This window comes from Notamacropus eugenii, chromosome 6, assembly GCF_028372415.1.
Source record: "Notamacropus eugenii isolate mMacEug1 chromosome 6, mMacEug1.pri_v2, whole genome shotgun sequence".
Taxonomy (NCBI): Eukaryota; Metazoa; Chordata; class Mammalia; order Diprotodontia; family Macropodidae; genus Notamacropus; species Notamacropus eugenii.
Window position 1 is genome coordinate 314,840,848 of NC_092877.1, and position 13,229 is coordinate 314,854,076.

The following is a 13,229-nucleotide window of genomic DNA, read 5'->3' on the forward strand; positions in this document are numbered from 1 at the left end:
ATCCCACTCAGCTGCCTAGGTGACCTCAAGTTAGTTCTCATATAAATGCTAACTTTTGTTGTGAATGGTCCAGCCAGATGGGCCCAGCTCCTCCTCCTCTCACTCAGTGTTAGATCTCCCTTCTCTGCGCCTTTCCTCTTGCTGTTTCTCATGCCTGGAATGCCCTCCCTTGTGTTTAAGACACATTTCCTACACAAAGATTTCCTGATTTCCAGAGCTACTGGACTCTCTGCTCACCTAAAATACCTTCTCTTCGTATTGCTTCTGTTTTGTTCAATTTATTTGTGTATATATTGTTTACTATCAGTAAAAGGTAAGTTTCTTGAGGCCAGGCATCATTTAGCTTTTGTCTTTCTATCTACAGGGTGTAGCATACTGCTTAATAAGTGCTAGAGGTGCATTAGTTAATTGACTGGGATTGTGGCAAGAGCTCCATACTAAGACTCAGGAGAGCTGGCTTCCAGGTGAACTTGAGTCACTTCCCCTTAGTCCCTTTAGCTGAGATTTCTGTGGATTGTTTACTATTGTGTCATGTGAAATCCTGTCCCTCCTCCTTTCTGCCTCCTGGTTTCTCTGCTTCCTTCAAGACTCAGCCCAAATCCCGCTTTCTGCAATAGTCCTTTCCCCACTAAGTGTCCTCTCCTTACCCCCTCTGCTGGTGCCCTCCTTCTGAGATTACCTCCAATCTGCAATTGTTTGTACATAGCTATTTGCATATCGTCTCCCAGTAGGATGCCATTTCCTTGAAAGCAGGGACTGTTTCTGTCTTTGCATCTTCAGCCTTTAGCACCGTGCTGGCATACATTAAAAACTTAAGAAATGCTGGTTGACTAATGGATTAAAATGTCTTCTAGCTCTGGTTTAGCATCAGAAATAGAAAGTCCATCCCTGCATCCAGAAGAGCAGGGAAGCCTGAGGAGATGGACTGGGAATGAGAGGAAGGCAGAGCAGATGTTTCTGCCAAAGCCCTCACTCTTATTTTGAAATTTCTAAGTAAGTCAAGCTTAAAAATCCCACCCAACCTAAGTTAAGAGTTTCTCTGGTTAAAGTTTCCATTATGTACATGCGTGTGTGTGCATGTGTGTGTGTGTGAATGAGAGAGAGAGAGAGAGAGAGAGAGAGAGAGAGAGAGAGAGAGAGAGAGAGAGAGAGAGAGAGAGAGAGGAGGGAGGCAGGGAGGGAGGAGGGAGGGAGAGAGAATAGAAGTAGGGAAGGAAAAAAAACACAACCCTTGACAAATATTTTCTGTTAATAAATTCCATTTTGCTTCTAAAAAGTTTGCCAACTATCTAAGCAGGAAAAATATTTTGCATACCCCAGCAAACTGTTGCTGAAAGGTTGCTCTGGCCTGTCCTCAACGACTGTTTCCATAACCTTTACAGGAGGCAAGCCAGAGGCCCTTGTAGTCTTTCCCAAAGGAAGGATGAACAATTATTCTTTTCCCAGTAGGGGACCCAGGAAAACTCTGGAGTGTCCGTTGCTGGGCTTGTGGAGAAGGATCTCCTATGGCCCCAATTCTATTCTGTCTCCCCTTGGTTCTACTTGCCTCCCCCCTACCAAGAAATGGATTCAACAACTTTAGCCCCAGCATGTACTGGCTTATCCCACCACCCCAAGAAATAGAAATTCCTCTACTGTCTTGTTCTCTCCTGTCCTGTCTTGTTCTGTCCTATCTTGTCCTCTCTTTTCTTCCCTTTCCTCCTTTCTTCTCCTTCCTCTCCTCCCCCTCTTCTTTTTCTCTTATCCTCTCTTTCTCTTTCCCCTCTTCTTAATCTTTCTTTTTCACTTTCTTCTCCTCTCCCCTTTCTTTCTTCCCTCTCTTGACCTTTCCTTTCCACAATTCCTAAATCAGGTTGCAATTTTCATCTTTAGGGGAAAGGGGCGTTTTTGGATCTTGAGTCTCCCATCACCCCCACTGGGTGTGTGTCAGATCTGCATTCTAGGTAATACTCATAGTTAACTTCATTCATCTTGTTTCATCTGACATGTTTAGAATGGAGGTCTCTTAAGGATCTGGCATGCTCACCAGTGCTACAAATCACAGCCCCCTAAATGTTTGGTCACCTCCTTATTTGGGAATATTTGGACAGAAGGGCAGCATTTGTTAATAAATATGATTTTTGCAGACCTAGAGAGCAGAACTAGGCACAATTAAAAATTTGTATGACCAGTGGCTTCATCATGAGGTGAATGACCCGAGAATCAGGAGACCTGGTTTCTAGTCCCACCTTTGCTACTAATTGGCACCCTCTTTGGGCCTTAGTTTTCTCTTTTGAAAGAGGAGAGGGTTGGAATAGATGATCTCTAAGGTCCTTCTGGCTGTAAAATTTAATAATTTTTCTTTTCGACTAATGCCCCATTCTCTGCCATATTTAGAGGACTTTGGCTTCCCTAGCACACCCTTCCCCTCTCACTCCAATTGCAAAATAGAGGGATCTAGACTTGGATAACATGCCCTGCCTAGGAATGTGGCACCTAACATGGTTTTTCTCACATGGCCTAATTATCCTATTTAGAGGGACTGGGACGAGAGACATGTACTGTCTCTTGGTGATGTCCTTCTGGGCTATGCTATAGAAGCAGACCCTTCCGATTCTAGGAAATTCAGAAACACCTTTGGAAGATTTGAGGGGACTCAACAATCAAAAGGGTCATAGAATAAGAGCCTTTAGCTTCAAAAAGATGGAGTCAGAAGCTTTTGAGGGTTCATCTCATCCCCCAGACTGCCTCTAGCCAAGACAGCCACTTCCTCAGGCCAGAAAGTTGGTTCTCCTTTGTGCGAAAATATTTTGAAGGTTGGAGATATTACAATATTATTGTGCCTTATATCCCTCACTCAATGGGAGTTTCTCCTAAACTCTGGCACTCAATCAGCCAATAATGGAAATGCTTTTCCCCCTCCACTACAAAGGTAACAAGAGAAGACAAACTTTTAGAGTGGTATTGGAAAAAAAAAAAAGATCCACCTTCATTCTTACTGGTTCCTATTGATATCACAGCCCTTTTCCTGTTCTTAAAAGCCACATTGGGAGCAGAAGCAAAGCAGATACCCTGGCTTCAGTCAGGTTTTGCTAATCAAGGGGTCAGGGCTTCCTTCTTCCTTTACCCTCTTGGCCCGGGTGGGGTGAGAAGTGGAGTAGTTGGGAATGAAAGAATTGTCTTATTCATTTGATTTGTCTGAGGCTCCAAGTCATTGCATCATTGCAACAGGAGGAAGAGAAGGGGGAGAGAAAGGGAAGGAGGGAGGGAAGGAAGGAAGGAAGGAAGGAAAGAAGGAAGGAGAGAGAAAACTGAGAGAGAACAGAGAGAGAGAACATACACAGAGAGAATACACACACACAAACAACAAAGAAAGAGAAGGAGAAGGAAAGGGAAAAGAACAGATTGAAAGAAAGAGAGAAGGCAAAAGAGGGAGAGAGAAAAGAGAGAAAGAACATTGAAAAAAACAGAATGGAAACAAAAAGAACAGAAAAAGATGGAGAGAGAGATGAAGAAAAGGAGAGAGAGAGAACAAACACACAGAATGAACACATAGAAAGAAAAAAGAGGAACATGAAAAGAGAACACAGAGAAAGAAAGAAAATATATCTTCAGAAAAACATACACAGAGAAAATGGAGAACAGAGGAAGAACAGACATAGAAGGAGAAGAAAAGGAGAGAGAGAAGATAGAGTGAACATAGAGAAAAAGAGAGGGAAGAGGGAGGGAGGAAAGAAGGATGGAGAGAGACAGAGACAGACAGACAGACAGACACACACACACACACACAGAGGAAAAATGAGGCTAAACAAGTCAAGCTTGAATTAAGGACAGAACAGAAGGGAGACAAAGGAGATTGGGGAAAGACAACCCCAAAGAGTGGAAGGAGGGAGGAAGGGGGAGTGGTGGTGTGTGCCCGCGGAGACTTGCTTGTGAACTCAGGGCAGGTCACTTCTCTGCTAATCCCAGATTCCAGGCCAGGAAAGCCTCTTTAGGAGGTTTCGAATTCCTTCGAGCTCAAGTGTGCGCTGTGGCCTCTGGCCTACAGATCCCTATCACCCCTCAGATCACGGAAAGGCCCAGAAGCAGAGCCTATGGGGAGACATCAAAGGGACTGAAATTGTTCCGCCTGGAGGAGGGGCCTGGAAACCAACTTAAGTCTTTCCCTAAATGAAAGGCTATTGAACAGAAGAAAATAGTTAACCATTTTCTCCCTCCACAGAGGAGAAATTGGAAGAAACAAGATAAAGGGATGGCCTGAAGGCCTGGGGCTGGATGTCAGAAAGAACACCAGCTCTCGGAGACAGCTGTTTTAGTCTGATCCTGTCGCTGCGCCCCCTACCTTCCCCTACCCCACTTAATACACTCTAGCAGCTTCCCTTGCCTCCAGGTGCAAAGATAAAATGCTCTGTTTGCCATTCAAAGCCCTTGCTTCCCTTCCTACCTTTCCAGTCTTCTTACAGCTTAATGCTCAACAGGCACTCCTCAATCCAGTGACAATAGCCTCCTGGCTGTTCCACGTAACAGACACACAGTCTCTCAGTTCCAGGCATTTTCTTTTCTAGGTTTTTTTTTTTTGTTTGTTTGTTTGTTTTTTGAGAAAATGGGAGTTAAGTGACTTGTCCAGGGTCACACACCTCAGAGGCTAGATTGACTCAGGTCTTCCTGACTCCAGGGCCTGGTGCTCTATCCATTGCACCACCTAACTGACCTCCTTCAGACATTTTCTCTAGCTATTACTAGTTCCTGGAATGGTCTCCTTCCTCCTCTCTGACCTGGACCTCCTTGAGTCCCAACTAAAATTCCTCCTTCTACAAGAAGCCTTCCTCAGCTCCTCTTAATTCCAGTTTTTTTCCCTCTTTTAATTTATCCTGTATTGGGGTAGCTAGGTGATGCTGCGGATAGAGTGCAGGGCCTGGAGTCAGGACAACCTGGGTTCAAATTTGGTCTCAGACACTTACTTGTTGTGTGACCCTGGAAGAGTCACAACTCTGTTTGCCTCAGTTTCCTCATCTGTAAAATGAACTGAAGAAGGAAATAGCATTCATCCCTTGAGAACATCTTTTCCTATACAAACCCCATGGAATGATGGGAGACAGGGTAATATGTCTGTTCAGATAGTTGTCTGAGGGAGTCTCTCTCTGCCAGGCTGGTCTGGAGGCAGAGGGCCCCAGAGGACACCTGCCCCTGGCATGTTATAGAGGGAGGGCTAACTTCCTTTGAGGATATCTCAGCCTTGCTCCTTATGGCTACAGGCTGCATTCCTGCCACTTACATGAAGAGTCAGGCATGTGTGCTCTTGTCTCTCTCCTGTGAGCAAGAGGCTGTCTTGGGTGGTGGCCTCAGGGTGGGGGGAGTGGAGATCAGAGGAGGGCAAGGAGGAGCAGTGGGGAGGGGAGGAGAAATAAGAAAGGGATGAGTGTTGTTTATTTACCCCAGAGGAGACTAAATGTTGTCCCAAGGTCAGACACTCATTTTCGACTCAGTCTCTGGAACCACAATCCCTGAGAGAGGCCCTGGGAGGGGGGATTGGGGAGAGCAGAGGGGAGATGGTTTTGCTCTGGTAGCCACAGGGATGGACTCTGCCCTTTATTTCTAGACAGCCTTTAAATCACAGATTCCTGACTGTCAGGGACAACATTCTGTTTTAAGTAGGGCTTCAGCACTTAGGTCGGAAACAGCCCAGTACTGCTACATGACTTGGCTCTTTTGCGTTTGTGCTGATCTCACCTCAGGACATAGAGAAATCCTTGATTCTCAGAGAATGAGGTGGAGTGTATCTGAAACCATCCTGAAATCACCCTCTTTCCTTTTAGAAAATTGGAAACCCTACTAGACTAGGGCTAGGTTAGAAACAGACCCTCAAGGAGTAACAGAAGGCCACCCAGGTAATTTATGCTCTTTATGCTGAAAGTAGAGGGGAGATCCTAGTTGGATCCTCCCCAAACATGCTACAAACCCTTTTTTGTCACAGTGTCTTGTGGTCTCTTAAAAGTGGCTGGGTCATCTCATGGATTCTCAGATTTACCTTCTCCTTGGAAAGTCAGGGTAGACAAAAGCTGTTGTTGATTCTTTGTTCTTGAAGAGGACCCATGACCTCAGAAGGATGGTGTCTTGACTTGCAGGTGAAATGGATTTAAGTAAGGCAGGGCTGTGCAAAGTCATCAGCCTCACTCTCTCCTCTAGAGTCATCAGTATCCAGTGGCAAGACATAGGTCAGAATGACTGGTGAACCCCAAGTACAGTGGGAGGCCAAGAGAGAAAAATGGAGCAAGAGAAAAGGATGGAGAAGGGGTGAGGGTAGAGAAAGGAAGAGAAAGACAGGCATGGTGGTATATGTCTGTTGTCCTTGCTACTGGGGAAGCTGAAACTAATTGAGCACTGCAGTTCTGAGCTGCAGTAGGGCCAAAACGGATTGGGTGTCTGCATTAAGTCCAGCACCAATATGGTGCTGGAAGAACTAGGATGCCTAAGGTAGGAAACAAAGCAAGTTAAAGTTTCTATGCACATCAGCAGGAGGATTGGGTCAGTGAGTGGTCTGGAATTCCAGACTAGGTAAGAGAAGGAGACTCAGTGGAAAAAGAGAAAGGGAAAGAAGAAAGAGAAGGAAAGAAAGGACTAAAAGAAAGGAAGAAGGGAAGGAAAGAAGAAAGGAAGGAAGGAAGGAAAGAAAGAGAAGGAAAGGGAGGGAAAGAACGAAAGAAGGAAAGCAGGGAGGGAGGAAAGAAAGAAGGAAGGAAGAAAGGAAAGAAGGAAAGAAAAAAGGAAGGAAGGGAGGAAAAAAGGGAAGGGAGGAAGGAAAGGAAGGAAGGGAATAAGGGGAAGGAGGGAAGGAAAGAACGGAAGGAAGAAGAAAAGGAAGACTTTACCTGTTATGTGATCTTGAATAAAACCTCTTGGTTCAGCTTCAACAAATATATTTTGAGTGCCTACCCTGTGCTGGGTGAGGCAGAGAAAAGTAAGTTATATGACAGCAAAACAAGAGAAGGTGGAATAAAAACAAACAAGCCAACAAACCAGAGAGCAGTACCAGACTGCATGGTATTGAGTACAACGGGAGATGAGTGAGGCCAGTTCAGATGGGAAGGGCTTCCTGGAGGAGGGAGGTCCTGAACCAGACCCTGAATGGGTATGTGGAATGGAACTAGCTGAAAAGGAAGGAGAGAGCGAATATGGGTTGTGATAGTGCCTACAATGTGCCAGGCACTGCACTAACAGCTTTTTACCAGTATTATCTCATTTAATCCTCACAACAACCCTGGGAGGTAGGTGCTGTCATTGTCTACATTTTATAGTCAAGGAAACTGAGGCAAGTAGAGGTTAAGTGACTTTGCCCAGGGTCACCCAGTTGGTAAGGGTCACCCAGTTGGTAAGGGTCACCCAGTTGGAGCTGAACTCTGGTCTTCCTGAATCCAGAACTAGCACTCTATCCACTGTACCACCAGCTGCCTCTAAAAGAAGCAGCAGAGTGTTCAGACTATCATGAGCAGAGATCCAAAATCATGGTTTGAAGGGAGGGCAGACTGCATCCATTAGGGCTCAGCCCAAGTCCCTGTGCTGATTGATTTGAATCGAGTCTCCTGGATAGGACAATGGTATTGCCTGGGCTCTAGGAGGGGACAGATTTTTGAGGGCCCCGGGCAATCAAGGAGAACAGTTTTGGCTTGATGCAGTTGTGAAGATCAAATAAAACCAAACATGCTGGAGGAGTCTGAGAAAGTACAAAGCTTTCTATGAGGGACGAGTGGGGAGTGTGCACCTATTTGGAGAATCTTGTTCCAAGTTTCAACTTATTGGGGGGATGGGTTATTATTGTTTTTTAACAGGCTTTGAGGGATCATAGGAAGACCCTAAGAGGGGATTAAGTCTAAAGAGTGTGTGTAGTGTTGAGTTAAATGTGACTTTTCCTGTCCTTGCTTCTAAAATAAAGCCAAAATGAAATTTCCTCCCCAACTGCTTCTTTTCACCCCAGCTTCATCTTGGTCCTCCTTGGATTAGCATCCTCTGTGCTCTGCCCCTGGTCACCTGTGACCTCTAACCTGATACAAGTTGGGTATGCTCTCAGGACCTCTGATCTGTCACATGGAAAGTAGGAAAGGTTTGCCCAGGAAAACCCTAATAAAGAATCACACAGATCTTGCCAAGGAATGAGGGAACATTGCTAGAGGCAATAGGCCCTAGGGAAATGAAGGGATAAGCTGGGAAGACCTTGGCTAGAGCTCTAGAACATTCTGCTCAGGGCCATTAGACTTGCCCCCAAGGTTTTACTTCTCACTGTACAACCATCCCAGACAGAACAGATTCTAACTGAGGAAAAAAGTCATGTGTGGTACCATTGCTGGACCCAGTCAGGTTAGTGATGGAGGAGGAAAGCTTGGAGAAACCCTTCTATACTCCTGTCTCTTCCCATTCCCTTCCCAGCTTCCTGGATGGAAAGAAGAGGGGAGGAGGGAGGAGAGTTGGAGGACAACTAGGGCAGAGAATTAGAAGTAAAATGGGTTGGAAGGGAGAGTGAGGGTCATGTGGGGAGGGGTGGCCATGGGTGACTACATGTAAAGCAAAGTAGGTCAGACTAGAAGTCACTAGACATGGGTTCTAGCCTAGTCTGAATGGGTTAAATTAGGAGACAGGGAAGTTCTGATGTTCTACAAGAGCCTAAAGGGGGAGGGAATGAATATTTCTATAGTACCTACTATGTGCCAGGCACTCTGTTAAGCTATTTACAAGCGTTATCTCTTTTGGTCATCACAAAAATCCTCTGAGGTAGGTACTGTTATTTTCTCCTTTTTACCATTGAGGAAATTAAGTGAATTGAACAAGGTCACACAGCTAAGAAGGATCTGAAACAGGATTTGAACTCAGATCTTTCTGACTCCAGGCCCAGTGCTGTCTACCACTCTACCTAGCTGTCTCTAAAAGCACGCTGTCCATGAGGTTTTCTTGGCAAAGGTACTGGAGTAATTTGCCATTTCCTTCTCCAATAGATTAAGACAAACAGGGTTAGGTGACTTGAACAGGGTCACACAGCTAGTAAGTAAGGGTCTGAGGGCAGATGTGAACTCAGATTTTCCTGACTCCAGGCTCAGCACTCTATTCATTGAATCACCTCACTGCCTCCTAGATCTCTCTCTGTCTCTCTGTCTCTGTCTCTGTCTCTGTCTCTCTCTGTCTCTCTCTCTCTCTCTCTCTCTCTCTCTTAGTCTCGCATTTAACAGGCAAGAAAACTGAGACCAAGAAATTATATGACTTTTTTAAGGTCACACTGGTATCAAGTAGGAAGGAAACAAACATATGTTAACTACATATCAAACACTGTGCTAAATGCTTTTATGATTATTTTTGCATTTGATCCTCACAACCCTGGGAAGTCGATGCTATTATTATCCCCATTTTACAGTGGAAAAACCTGAGGCATACAGAGGTTAAGTGATTTGCCCAGGGTGACACCGCTAGGAAGTGTATGAGGCAGGATTTGAACTCAGATCTTCCTGGCTCCAGGCCTAGTCCTCTCTTTACTGTGTTTCCCAACTGTTTCTAATGAGGGCCTGAAATCACTTTACTGTATTAGAAAAATGTGTGAAGCTAAGTCTACGTGAAGTGATTTGCCAGACACTACCAGAAGAAGGGAAGCCTCTTAAGGCAGGGCCTACTTTTATGGTGTTTTTCTATCCCTAGTACCTGGCACAAAGCATGTGTTTAATAGTGTTTGAGGTACTGAATAGATTGAAATCCAGGGTGGGGGAGGAGAGCAGGATGATCTTTCCATTTTTCAAATAAAGGTCAAATCCTTTAAAATCTCCACATTATCAAACTTATCTAAGGTTCAGCAATAACCTACTTATTTCCAGAAATATCTGATTCAACTGAATCTTGCAAGCTAACACAGTGTGAATGGCCTCTTGAATTCCCTTGTAATAGATGCAGGAAACTGAAGAGGGTAGGTCCCTTGCTTCAAGATGCCCAATGGGTTACAGTCAGAGGCCAGGACTTAAATCTGTAAAGTGATTCTTAGTCACAGAAATGCAATAGATATCTTTACACTTATGTTTGGTTGCCTCGTGGGACTGCTGGTAGGGAGTGACCAAAACCCCGTGAGAGGTGGAGAAATAAGTCATTTTGGAGGGCCCAATGTACCTCTTTACCTTGGCTCATGTCCCTTCCTTTATCAACAGGCAGTGGAGTCCAGCCAGCAGAGAACCCACAATGGAGCCAGCTTCTCAGCTGGATTCCACCCAAACCACAGCTGGACTTTGATACAGCTGGCTCTGAAGTGAACCCTGATGCTATCTCAGTCCCTTCCACAGTGCCCAACCTTTTGCTTGTTCCTTCTCAGGATTTAGGAGCTGTTATTCCCCAGGCACCCCACGAAGTTGGAGAGAGACATTCACCTCCTGCCAGTTATGGAATTGGGGAGAGAGATTTTGTTCTAGCTAGTTCTAGCTTGGGAAAAATTAGTTGTATGATCTTAGAGGAGAGAGGGCGGGGCTAACCAGGATTCTCTCCGTTTTCTGAAACAGCTGTAGCACTTATGGACATCAATCATGACAAAGCCCTTATCTCCATCACATCTTACATTGCTTAATCATTGTGTCATGTCTGTTAAGCTTGCCTCTCCAGCTAGACTAAATTTTACTAGATGTGGGCACATCCCCTATTTTTAGATAACCCTTCTCCCTACCCTGGGTGGTTAGACCAGCTCCACCAAAGGCTTACTTAGTTAATGTTCCTGACTTATTCATGTGCATGACTGTCATTGCTCTGGACACTATGAAGAGCAGGAAAAGATGAGGATGGTTTGGGGGAATAGGGTAAGGCTGGTAATCTTTTTGACCCTGTCTGCAAGGCTATAGTAAAACTTCATGCAACTCAGCAAAAGTGAGTAGGAGTAGAGAGTAAAACTGACAAATGGGTTGGCCAAATAGGAGCTTAAGATAATTTGATTTAGAACTTAGAGAACTTTAATTTAGCCCTGGCTACTTCTTAAACAGGACTATTCAATGAATGGGCATTGCCTCACCCTAAGTGAGTACCTGCAAAGACCTTGGCCTAAAGGGCCCAAGGTCTCCCAGTGCATCCTGGGTCATGTCCAGTCATCCTGATGAATATCTGGGCACTAGATTCAGATGGCTCTGGAGAAGTGAGGTTAGTGACCTGCACAGCCCTCCCTCATGCAAAACAAAGTCACATGCAAATCATGTCATCATTTCTCTGATGGCATGGCTTCTTTGGCAACGAAGGATGAACACAACAATTTAGAACTTAAAGGTCAGTTAGTCCCTCATGTAATAGTCAAGAAAACTGAGATTCATTGTGCTGAAGTCACACAGGTAGCAAGTAGTAGAGTCAATATTTGAACCCAGGTTTTCTGACTCCAGAACCAATGCTTTTTCCAACCCACCATGTTGTCTTGAGTAGCCCAAACTAGAGTGAAGGAGGGAGACAAACTGAACCCCCCAGTGGGACCCTTGTGATGAGTTCAGATCCAAAGCATTTAACACTCCTTTCCTCATTCCTCTCTCTGCAGATACTCTGGCTGTCCCAGTCCAAAATAGCATGGAGCGGAATGAATGGTGGGGGAGGGGGAAGAGAGAACCCGAAGAAGACTGAGCCTGAGAGTTTGTAAAGTCAGACACATTAACAGGAAGCTCAACCTCCAGGGAGGATCGACTAGGATATTAACATCACCAGAGATGGGGTAATGAATACAGGGAATCTGCAAGTTTATCCAAAAGGTCTCCAAGGTCTTCATTTGGGAACATTGCGATCCTACCCAAGCTATCCCTCAGACAGAGACAGGATGAGAGAGAGGCCTGGGAATGACTACTGCCCCAGTAAAAAGTTTCTAAAAGTCCAGGCCATTCTTTTTCCATCTAGGTGAGACTTCTGAGACTGTTGGTAAGGCAAGTCTTCTTCCCCATCTTCCTGGTTAAAGACTCAGCCATGTCCCCTGAGTCTAATCTTTAATGAGCAAATGAATGAAGAAAGGCTTTTACTCTGTGCAAAGCCATGTAGTAAGTGCTTTGGGATGCAAATTAAAAAAAAAAAATGAAACACTATCTGCTCTCAAGAAACTTATATGCCAATGAAAGAAATAGCGTACAGAGAGCAGTGTTGCCCAGGAAAGGGAGCCATGGTGTGGGAAGCCACAAAGACAGTAAGGGGAATAATAAGTGAGTCCATTGACAGAAGGCAAGGACAGGGTTGATTAAATTGTTTCTGAGAGTAAGAGGTGGAAAGGGAGCTTTAGTGGTGTAGAAATGTCCCAGGGAAGAGGAAATTGCATGGTTCCAGCAGGACTTAGCTTAGGAGTTTAGCTCCTCCCGAGAATGGTCTGGAAAGGTTCAGTTTTAAGGCTGGAGAGGCAATAGCTGGTGGAGTTGAAAAAGGAATTGACAGCAATTTTCTTTTTTTTCTTAAAAAAGTTTTTAAAATTGTATTTTATTTTTTCTAATTACATGTAAAAACTCAATTTTAACATTTTTTTGTATTTTGAATTCCAAATTATCTCCCTCCCCTCTTACCTTCTTGAGAAGGCAAGCAATTTGATAGAGATTATACAAGTAACAGCAATTTTCTTTCTTCCTTTCTCTTTTCCTTCCTTTCTTCCTTCCTTCCTTCATTAAGTGACTTGCCCAGGGTCACACAGCCAGTAAGGGTCTGAGGCTGGATTTGAGCTCAGGTCCTCCTGACTTATCCATTATGCCACCTAACTGCCCCATAACACAGCATTTTTCAAAGATTTTCTGGGTAGTACCTACTTTGGTATTAGTTTCAGGGCTCTTTATCCTCTTCCTCTAGATGTTTGTCGATTTTTGGTCTATTGGTCAATGGCTGCCAACATAGTTTTCTTATTACAGATTTGACCATCCCATTCTGCCTCTCAAAAATTTTCAGGGATTTCCTGTTGTCTAGAGGATGGCATACAAACTTTTCAGCCTGGCATTCAGAGCCCTCCACAGTTTGGACTTCAATGTCCAACCACCATTTCCATACACATATTACCCCTTCAAGTGCTCTATATTCCAGCCCAACTAACCACCTGCCATTTTCCAGTCTTGTATTATCTCCCAGCACTGTTCATTTGCACAAGCTAACTTCATGCCGGAAATGCCCTCCTCACTTGGAATCCTCTTCCATCAAGGCTCAGCTCAGCTGCTTCCCCCTCAGATCTAAAGTCTTCTCCATCTCCTCAGATTTTCTTAAAACATTTAGCCCTCTCAGTTGTCTTTATCTCACTCTGCATTATCTTA

The 13,229-nt window shown here is 44.6% G+C and overlaps 1 long non-coding RNA gene across 2 annotated transcripts in view; it reads left to right on the plus strand.

Annotated features, from left to right (window-relative positions):
* LOC140511638 (uncharacterized) overlaps positions 1 to 11,703 on the plus strand; it is a 52,984-nt gene extending 41,281 nt beyond the window's left edge. For both annotated transcript variants that reach the window (XR_011969598.1, XR_011969599.1), the window contains exon 3: positions 11,504 to 11,703. This is a non-coding gene — a long non-coding RNA (uncharacterized lncRNA). The remainder of the gene's footprint in view (positions 1 to 11,503) is intronic.
* The last annotated feature ends 1,526 nt before the right edge of the window (positions 11,704 to 13,229 follow it).